This window comes from Lactuca sativa, chromosome 3 (assembly GCF_002870075.4).
Source record: "Lactuca sativa cultivar Salinas chromosome 3, Lsat_Salinas_v11, whole genome shotgun sequence".
NCBI lineage: Eukaryota > Viridiplantae > Streptophyta > Magnoliopsida > Asterales > Asteraceae > Lactuca > Lactuca sativa.
In genome coordinates, this window is record NC_056625.2 from 186,398,445 (window position 1) to 186,408,762 (window position 10,318).

Below are 10,318 nucleotides of genomic sequence, written 5' to 3' on the forward strand. Positions count from 1 at the left end.
AAACGTGGCAGGTGAGGCCCTTAGAGGAATGGACAAGAACTTAGAAATCAAGAGTGACGGAGCACGCTACCTCATGAACCGGATCTGGACACCAAAGTTTGGGGGATTCAGAGAGGTAGTTATGAGCGAGGCACACAGGACCCCTTACTCCGTACACCCAGGGTCAGACAAGATGTATCTAGATCTCAAGCAACTCTACTGGTGGCCAAACATGAAAGCGGAGATCGCTACGTACGTGGGCAAGTGTTTAACTTGCGCCAAAATAAAAATAGAACACCAAAAACCCTCAGGCCTACTCCAACAACCTGATATACCTGAGTGGAAATGGGAGCAGATTTCCATGGACTTCATAACCAAACTGCCCAAAACTCAGAGTGGCCAAGATACTATTTGGGTAATCGTCGACAGATTAACCAAGTCAGCCCATTTCTTACCCATCAAGGAAACCGATAGGATGGAAAAACTATCAAGAACCTACATCCGGGAGATCGTACGACTTCATGGAGTACCAATGTCCATCATCTCTGATAGAGACAGCAGGTTCACTTCCAGATTTTGGCAATCACTACAAAAATCCATGGGAACAAGGTTGGACATGAGTACATCATACCACCCTCAAACTGACGGACAGAGTGAGAGGACGATCCAAACCTTGGAAGACATGTTACGAGCATGTGTAATCGACTTTGGCAAGGCATGGGATATTCACTTGCCTTTGGTCGAGTTCTCTTATAACAATAGTTATCATACTAGTATCAAGACCGCTCCGTTCGAAGCCCTTTACGGCCGTAAGTGCAGATCACCCCTGTGCTGGACGGAAGTGGGCGACACCCAATTGGCAAAAGGTCTAGTCACTAAGAGCACCCTTACTGGCCCAGAGATCATCAGAGAGACTACCGAAAAGATCGTGCAAATACGAGAACGACTGAAGTCCTCAAGAGATAGGCAAAAGAGCTATGCCGACAGGAGACGTAAACCCTTGGAATTCCAGATTGGCGACCGTGTGCTACTGAAGGTCTCGCCCTGGAAAGGCATGATACGTTTTGGGAAGCGTGGAAAGCTAAACCCCAGATACATTGGACCCTTCGAAATCATTTCGAGAGTTGGTCCAGTGGCCTACAAACTCCAACTTCCAATCGAGCTTAACAAAGTACATCCAGTATTCCACGTGTCGAACCTGAAAAAGTGTTTGTCCGACGAAACACTTGTAATCCCACTCGATGAAATCGCGTTAAACGAAAATCTCAACTTTGTGGAAGAACCCGTCGAGATCATGGATAGGGAAGTTAAAAGGACCAAACAGAGTCGCATTCCAATAGTAAAAGTTCGATGGAATGCTAAGAGAGGACCCGAATTCACATGGGAACGGGAAGACCAAATGCTACAGAAGTATCCGCATCTTTTCCTCAGCCCCTAAAACTCTTATCTTGAATTAAATTTCGGGACGAAATTCCGTTTAACGGGGGGATGATGTAACAACCCGTTATCCCGGGCATTATAAACCGAGTCTTGTAACCCCTTTTGAATGTAATGGGAATATCATCGATAAATGAATTATTCAAAAGCTTTGATTTGGAGTACGCTATGTAGTAGATATCGTCTTAAAGGTTCCAAATATATAAAGAACGTCCAAATCTAACTTCGCATGGGGAAGTTATGATTTTTCAAAGAAATTCCTTAAAAACGATTAGTTATAAAATAAATAATAAAAATAATTTTTGGAATTTGCCAACGGAGTCTAAACGAAAGTTGTAGATCGTAGTCTCACCTACGCGTGGATATAAAGACCATCGAAAACGGAGTTCATATGAAGAAGATATGGATTTTTGAAGTTTATTAAATAAATTAATTAATTATTTAATTCAAAATTCGGATATTATCCGAAGAGGAGTCAGCGTCCTTCTCCGAAGTACGCGCTGCGTACTCCCGTACGCCCCGCGTAACCGAGAGGATTGGCCTCGGATCGTCCACGTCGCCATATCCGAGGAAGCCGACCCGTCCGACCCGTCCGACCCGTCCGACCCGACGTCCCATCCGACCCGGCGTCCCATCCGACCCACCTCCCCAGCAACCCGTCCCATCCGACCCGATAACCCAAGAACCCGTCCCATCCGAACCGAGGCAGTCGAGGCTTCGGTCATGCATGACGTACGCGTACGCAGCGCGTACGAGCGTACGCCCCGCGTACCGAGGCAGACTTGCCTTCCTATAAATAGAATGCGAGGGTTTCCAAAGAAAGGGTTCATTTCTCTCCCCTCTCTCTCAGCATTTCCTCGTTTTCCGTGTCCGTTCAAACCCGAAGCTCTGGTCTTTTTGGCTCAAGTCCCGAAGGCCGATCCTACTCCCGAGATTCCCGAGAATCCCAAGAAAAGTCAGTTTCCCGAGACGAAACTCTGCTCAGTTTTCCGCCTCACAATCTTCAAACTATCAAGTGAGTTCATATCCCCTTTTGAACACTCTTTAAATACATTTTAAATGTTTTATACTCTTTTTGGGGAGGAATACAAGTTAACACACGACTAAATTCGTGTGAAACATTAACCTTTTGATACACTTTTCATACTGTTGTTTTAACTATCTTGTGAAGTTATTATGATACAAAACCCCTCACAACACAGCTTTACCCTCTTTGGGATATAATATGTTTATAAATAGAAATATGTTTTATTTATACGTTTACATACAAACACATCATATCAAGGGTAACATTCTTTACTAAGTCATTTCATGCATTCAAAGAATTTATGATTATGCTTTGTCAAACATTGTGAAAAAGGCTAAACTTTGCATACAAACTACTACCTTACTACGGACTTAGTTGAGAATCCATGAGTCGTGTATATCTTCAAACGTTACTTTCTTTATTAGAAAATAATGCTGCAAGTCCTGTCTATAACCAGAGTCTCCCGTTCGGAGAACGTGTCAAATGTGTATAGATCTATACGGGAAGTCATGATCCCGCGCCCTGACTGTTAGCTACAGTCCGTCTTTTGGGGTGACAGTTGTCATAACGCTACGACGCCTGAAGAACGTCGCTACAGGCATATTATGTTTAGTATGGTTATAAAACTCATCGGATATACAATTATTATGGTATTACGCTTTTATGAACGAGTAGGTCATTAAAACTATTCTTCATCTAATAAGTGCGATCTTCGTATAGCTTTACTATGTAAAACTATGCCACACCTTTCGAGCACGTAGCTTGCTTGCGATTTTCGGTCTTAGAGACTGCCAGTTATGTCAGGGAAATAAGGGTTTTTCCTGTATACAAACCAAACAACTAATAGGAAAATAAGGGATTTTCTTGGTACAATTAGTTGCAATTTACATCACGAACATTCATATGCATTGCATACTTTTATAAGAAAATAAGGGTTTTTCTGGAAAACAAGCAAACACTTTCGAATGGCATACATCTTCTCAAAACACTACTTATGAACTCACCAACTTAAATGTTGACACTTTTTCTTTGAAATAACTTGTATTCACAGGAAACCGCTAGCCAGGTAGCAACTACTTCTGAAGACTAACGCATTGGCGTTAGTAAACATATTTTGGATCACCATTTTATATTTGATTTCTTTTGCAAACATGTAACCTACAATCATGTAAACTTTTCAAACATATTTATATTATGGTGGTGTGTACTTTCCTTTCTATGAACTGTTATGATACTGAATATGATGTCCTCCGCCCCCGAACGATTCCGCCGTTCAGGTTTGGGGGTGTGACATATTTGCAGAATGAGACTTCGAGGGCGAAGTCTAATCCAAGTGGGGGAGAATTGTAACAGCCCGGAATCCCAGGTATTATTAAAATTATGTTTTTGGGGTGATTTAAGAGGGGGACTCGGCGAGTTGGAGCCTAGACTCGCCGAGTAGGATCGTGGACTTGGTCGCGGGTCCGCGACTGGACTCGACGAGTCCAGGTATGGACTCGGCGAGTCGACGCTGTTCAGCAGAAACCCTAACCGTTCAGTTTGGATCGTATTTAACGCCTCTTAGGCCGTCATTTCCAGTCTTTTGGTCAATTGAGAGAAACCCTAATCGCTGTGGACGCCTAGAGCAAGGGAGAAAGCTTTGGGACTTTGGAAGAAGTGGTTAGGCAAGAAGAAGAAGGATTTGGCTAAAGGAATATCAAGGAGGATTGAGCCCTGAGATTTGGGGGACACAGAGAGTGCGATTCCAGGAGGGTTGTAGCTCGTTGGTTGTGCGCGAGTGATTTCAGGAGTTGCTAGCTTTCAGCACTTACGAGGTGAGTCTTCTCACTATACTGTACCCGGAAGGGTTTGACTGTGTGACCGGAAGGTCGGATATGATATGTGTTATGTATGCTATATGTGGTATGTTATATGTTATATGTGCTATGTATTATGGGCCGGAAGGCGATATGATGTGTGATGGACCGGAAGGTCGGCGTGGGTAAGGCCGGAAGGTTTACCCAGCAGGGACGGAAGTCCCCTGAGACACATGAACCGGAGGATGTGTGATGGACCGGAAGGTCGGCGTGGGTAAGGCCGGAAGGTTTACCCAGCAGGGACGGAAGTCCCCTAAGACACATGGACCGGAAGGTCGGGCCTGGAAAGGCGTATGTGCGTAAGTTGTATATTAGGGAACTCACTAAGCATTTATGCTTACAGTTGTTATGTATGTATGTGTTTCAGGTACTAGCGAGGACCGTGGGAAGGCGCCGGCATGATCGATACACACTGAAGAATGTTTCATGATCTTGGGAGTTTGAATAATTGTATTGACTGAATAATTAAACTGCTTATGCCTTGGTTTTTAATGGAAATATTTATGTTTTAAAAATAAAAAAATTTGTTTGAAAATTTGAGTTGTTACATCAGGATGTCATCGATGAAGATAATGACGAACATATCCAAGTAAGGTCGGCATACTCTATTCATCGGATCCATGAAAACTACGGGCGCATTGTGTTGGATATAGTGTCTAAGTGCATAACTATATTTGGTATGTACTTGACCCGACCCGGCATGGTCCATTTGGGTTGCACTTCACCCGAACAATTTATGGATAATCTGTTGAGAATAGTACAAGTTATGATTTATTAATATATTATAAGTTCTAATATATTAATATAAGATCATATTATTTAATTAGTATTGATCTATAATTAATCTAGGATTAATTTAGAAATCAAAGATATTACTAATTAAATATGAGCTTCTATATTTATATAGTGTGGGCTAAGGCTTATTTGGAATGGGCTAGGCTTGCATGGAAAAGTCCATGGATATTCCATGGGGCTTTAACCCATGGATCTCATGGAAATGAAGAGACATGGGTATTAGGGTTTACATGAATGTAACCCTAATCCACCACACTATATAAAGAAGGCTTTGGTTCTTGAAATCACACTAGTTGACACTTGTTGAGGTGAGGGACGATTTCAAGATAGTAGTGACTATTCTCTCAAAGTTCCAAGTTTGTGGTGATTTGTGATTTCCATTTGAGGCATCCACACTATTGGTGCTAGGCTCTAAAACTCCAAACAATCAACTACAACTACAAGGTAAGAATTTCTACTAGCTTTATTTGATTCATGTTCCCCATGACATGCTAGTTAGGATATGAACCTTGGAAAAATAATTATTTGCATGTATCTTAGACAAACATAGATCCAAGGTTTATTAGGGTTGCATGTACACCTAGGAAGTGTTAGAATGCTCAAAACGCATTAGTGTTATCAGAGCCTAGGCTTGTTTGGTTGATACTTGATGCAAAATAGTTGAAAAAGTCGAAAAACTTGCTGTCTGCCTAATGAACTCGCCGAGTCCATGGGAGACTCGCCGAGTTCATGTGTATCTTCAACCTACTCGCCGAGTAGGTTCATGCACTCGGCGAGTAGAAGCCACAGAGTGCAGATTTTCGACTTTAGTTGCTGGAAATGGACTAGAAACATTACCCTAAATTGTTTTGGTACTTGAAAACTTGTTTTAGATGGTGTAATGTCTTTGCTAATCCATTTACAACAACTTGTTATCAAAATTACAAAGTTTTATGTGTAATTTTTGATTCATGAAAGTGTTCATATTCATGTTCTTGATCTTATGATGTTTAGATGATCATAGGAATTATTTGTAACCTATGTGGTAGTTTAATTCTTGATCATAATGTGTTTTAATGGAGTCCATAACTTGTCCTCAAGTTATGGAAAACCAAAAGTTACTTGAATTAAAAACCATTAAAAGAACACAAGAGTGAGAAAAATGAAGAGTCTTCATTTTTATTACTCTATTAAACTCATAAGTTACAAGAAATGAAAAGTTTTGAAAGTTTAAAAAACTTGCCCTCAAGTTTTGGAACAAGTAAAGTCATATTAAAAACTTTAGTTCCAACCCTTAGAATTTTAAAAGTTAAAATTCAACCCTTATACTTATAATATTATAAGTTAATAATATATATATATATATATATATATATATATATATATATATATGTATAAGATTAAAGTCATCTTACCGCTAGTACGCCTCATTCACGAAGCCGATCTATAAGGTGGGTATAAGGTTGTTGCCTATAAAATGGCAACTTAATGGGTGTCCACTCTCACCCACCGCTTGCTTGACTGGTGGAGGGTCGTTAGCCGAACGGGTAAGACAAGGACTTATAAATTCTCATTAAAAGTATGATGAATATTATAAAGTAACTAAATGTTTTATTAAATTCCCAATCTTAGTTACTTTAGGAAAAATGTGAATAAGGTGCTAATCCATGAAATTACACTTTACACTTTGTCTAAGTCGTTAGTGGAGCGTGTGTGGTTAACCGGCACACTAACTTGGACTTAACAAGGTAGGTAAAGGGTGACTTTATATTTATCATAGTATCGATAGAGCGTGTGTGGTTAACCGGCACATCGATTGAGGGGTAATTTATTAAGGGTACCATGTAATTTTCATGGTTACTTCACACCTCGTTTTGTGATCCTCGGCATAACAGTCACAAAACTTGGAGGGCACACTCGAGATTGAAACATGCCTTTGAAAAGTTCATTGAATCTCAAAAGAATCTAGGAGTTTCTAAGAACCAAATTAAATATTTTAATATTTCGACTTTGGTGGAAATTGGTGAATCGTCATTCACCTACCTTTCAAATATGTTATTACTTAGATTACGGCATACCTCTTCTAAGTATAATATATTGTGATTGGGTCCTAGCCTTAATATTACATTTGGGTGTTTTATTAAGGACTATCTCTATATCTAAACTAATTCTTTCTTTCTTCTCTTACTAGATGTCTGCAAACAACGCTACTTCTGGCTCTAATCCTAGTGGCTCCTTTTCTCTTATGAACTTGTGTGGGAATGTCACTTTTGATGGATCCTACTTTAATGAATGGATCAGAAACATCAGAATGATTACTCGCTACGAGGACAAGGAATATGTCCTCGATAAGGAGCTTAAGGAGATTGATGAGACAGTTGCTACTCCTCATGAGATCGCTGAGTTTAGGGCACATGAAAGGGATGCCACCAAAGTGGCATGCATCATGATGGCCACTATGACCGCGGATCTCCAAAAATCCTATGAAGATTTCTACCCCTATGAGATGCACCAAGACTTGATGGAAAGATACCATCAAAGTGCTTGTCAAGAGAGGTATGAAATCATCTCCTCCATGATAACATCCATGACGAAGGACGGGGAATCCGTCACGAGCCACATGCAGAAAATGCAAAGGTATGTGGACAGATTGCTGAAGCTTAATGTGAACTTTCCTGAGGAGCTAGCAATAGATATTATTTTGCACTCCTTACCTTCATGTTATGATCAATTATGCATGACATACCACATGAACAAGGAAGAGGTCACTCTCAGCAAACTTCAAGGACTCTTAAAGACCGTGGAAAGTGGTCTTAAGGGTAAGGCGGTTGTTACTACTCCTACTCCTACAAACTCCGCCCCTGTCTTGGCAATCGGGAAAGGGCGAGGGAAGAAGAGAAAGAGTTCTTCGAAGGGTACCAAGGTTAGGACCCTTGATGGCTCTTCTTCAAGTGGAACCAAGAAAGGTTTCATCACTCCTTTTTCTGACCCAAAAGAGGCTGAATGCTTCTATTTCCATGAAAAGGCACATTGGAAGCGGAACTGCCCAAAGTACCAGCAAGATGTGAAGGATGGGAAAGTTAAACCCAACCATGCAGGTATTTACACTATCTTATCTAATAACTCACCCCATTCTAATTCTTGGGTCCTTGATACCGGTTGTGGTATTCATATATGTTCTGATTTACAGGGACTAAGAAGAAGTGAGAATGTGGAGCAAGGAAGAATAAACTTGATCATGGGAAACAGGAAAGCTTCATCTGTCACCAAGATTGGAGTTTATACTTTATCTCCAAGTAGTGGGTTTAGTTTAGATTTGAATAAGTGTTGTTATTCGCCAGAAATGGCAAGAAATATTATTTCCTTTCATGCATTATATAAACAAGGTTTCAGCTTTTCATTTGATAATGAAGTTGGTTCGATTAATGCTTTCTTTAATAATGTTCTTTATTTTAAAGAATTACCTTGTGATGGCGTGTATGAAATAGTATCTGTGGTTGACAACTTAGGAAATAATGTATTGTGTATTGATTTTGTTAATAATAATAACTTGGATAAAGCATCATTATGGCATTGTCGTCTTGGACATATAAGCAAGAAACGCATAGGCCAACTCCAAAAGGATGGAGTCTTGGAGTCATTTGACCTAAAGTCAGATGATAGTTGCGAATCATGCTTACTTGGGAAAATGACAAAGTCACCCTTCACAGGTTCTTGTGAGAGGGGTGAAGGTTTGTTGGACCTTGTACACACGGATGTGTGTGGACCATTCAAACATGCCACAAGGGATGCTAATCGTTATTATTTGACTTTTACTGATGATTACAGTAGATATGGATATGTCTACTTGATCAAGCATAAGTCAGATACTTTCGAAAGTCTTAAGGAATTTAAACAGGAAGTCGAGAATCAATTGGGCAGGAACATTAAGATGCTTCGATCCGATCCAGGTGGTGAGTATCTTAGTTCAAAGTTCCTCGACTATCTTAGGGAATGTGGGATTGTCTCACAATTGACACCTCCCAGGACACCACAGTTGAATGGTGTAGCTGAGAGGCGTAATCGAACCTTGTTACATATGGTTCGTTCCATGATGAGTCGAGCTTCGCTAACAATCTCATTCTGGGGGTATGCCTTAGAGACTGCCGCCCATATTCTTAATCTAGTCCCTACAAAGAAAGTTGTCAAAACTCCTCACGAGATGTGGACTGGTAAAGTACCTAACCTAGACCACATCAAGATTTGGGGTTGTGAGGATTTTGTGCGGCGCGAGAATCATGACAAGCTAGAACCCCGAAGCGAGAGGTGTATTTTCATCGGCTACACACAAAGATCCTTTGGTTACCTCTTCTACAGACCTAGTGATAATGTGGTCTTTGTAGCAAGAAGAGGAGTCTTTCGAGAGAGAGAGTTTATAAGCCAAGGAGACAGTGGGAGGCAAATTGATCTTGAAGAAATTCAAGAGTCAAGTGGTGAAGGAACTTCAAACGCTAGCCCTCAACTTGAGGAGGAAACTCCTGTTGAGCCAATTGACGAATTTGTACCTCTGAGGCGTTACACGAGAGTTAGGAATGCACCTGAGCATTACTATGGTTTCCATATTACTGCGGAAGGTGAGACACTTATTAGTGATGAGACACTAGTAGGTCTGGATGAGCCTAACAGTTACACGGAAGCCATGGCAGGCCCTAAGGCTGCTAAATGGAAAGAGGCTATGGATAGCGAGATACAGTCCATGTATGACAATCAAGTTTGGAACTTGGTTGAGAATGTACCAGGTCGTAAGACTGTAGGGTGCAAATGGATCTTCAAGAAGAAGACCGACATGGATGGTAATATACACACATATAAGGCTCGACTAGTTGCAAAAGGTTATTCTCAAACTCCGGGAGTTGATTATGATGAAACATTTTCACCAGTGGCCAAGATAAAGTCTATTAGGGTTCTGTTAGCCATTGTTGCATTTCATGACTATGAAATATGGCAAATGGATGTCAAAACTGCTTTCCTTAATGGAAAGTTGGCTAAAGATGTTTACATGGTTCAGCCAGAGGGTTTTGTCAGTACAGAGTACCCCAATAGAGTGTGTAAACTCGAGAAATCCATTTATGGATTGAAACAGGCACCTCGCAGATGGAATCTTTGCTTTGATGAGAAAGTCAAGGAATTTGGCTTTTCAAGGAGTGAAGATGAATCTTGTGTCTATATCAAGGCTAGTGGGAGCATAGTCAGCTTTTTGGTACTG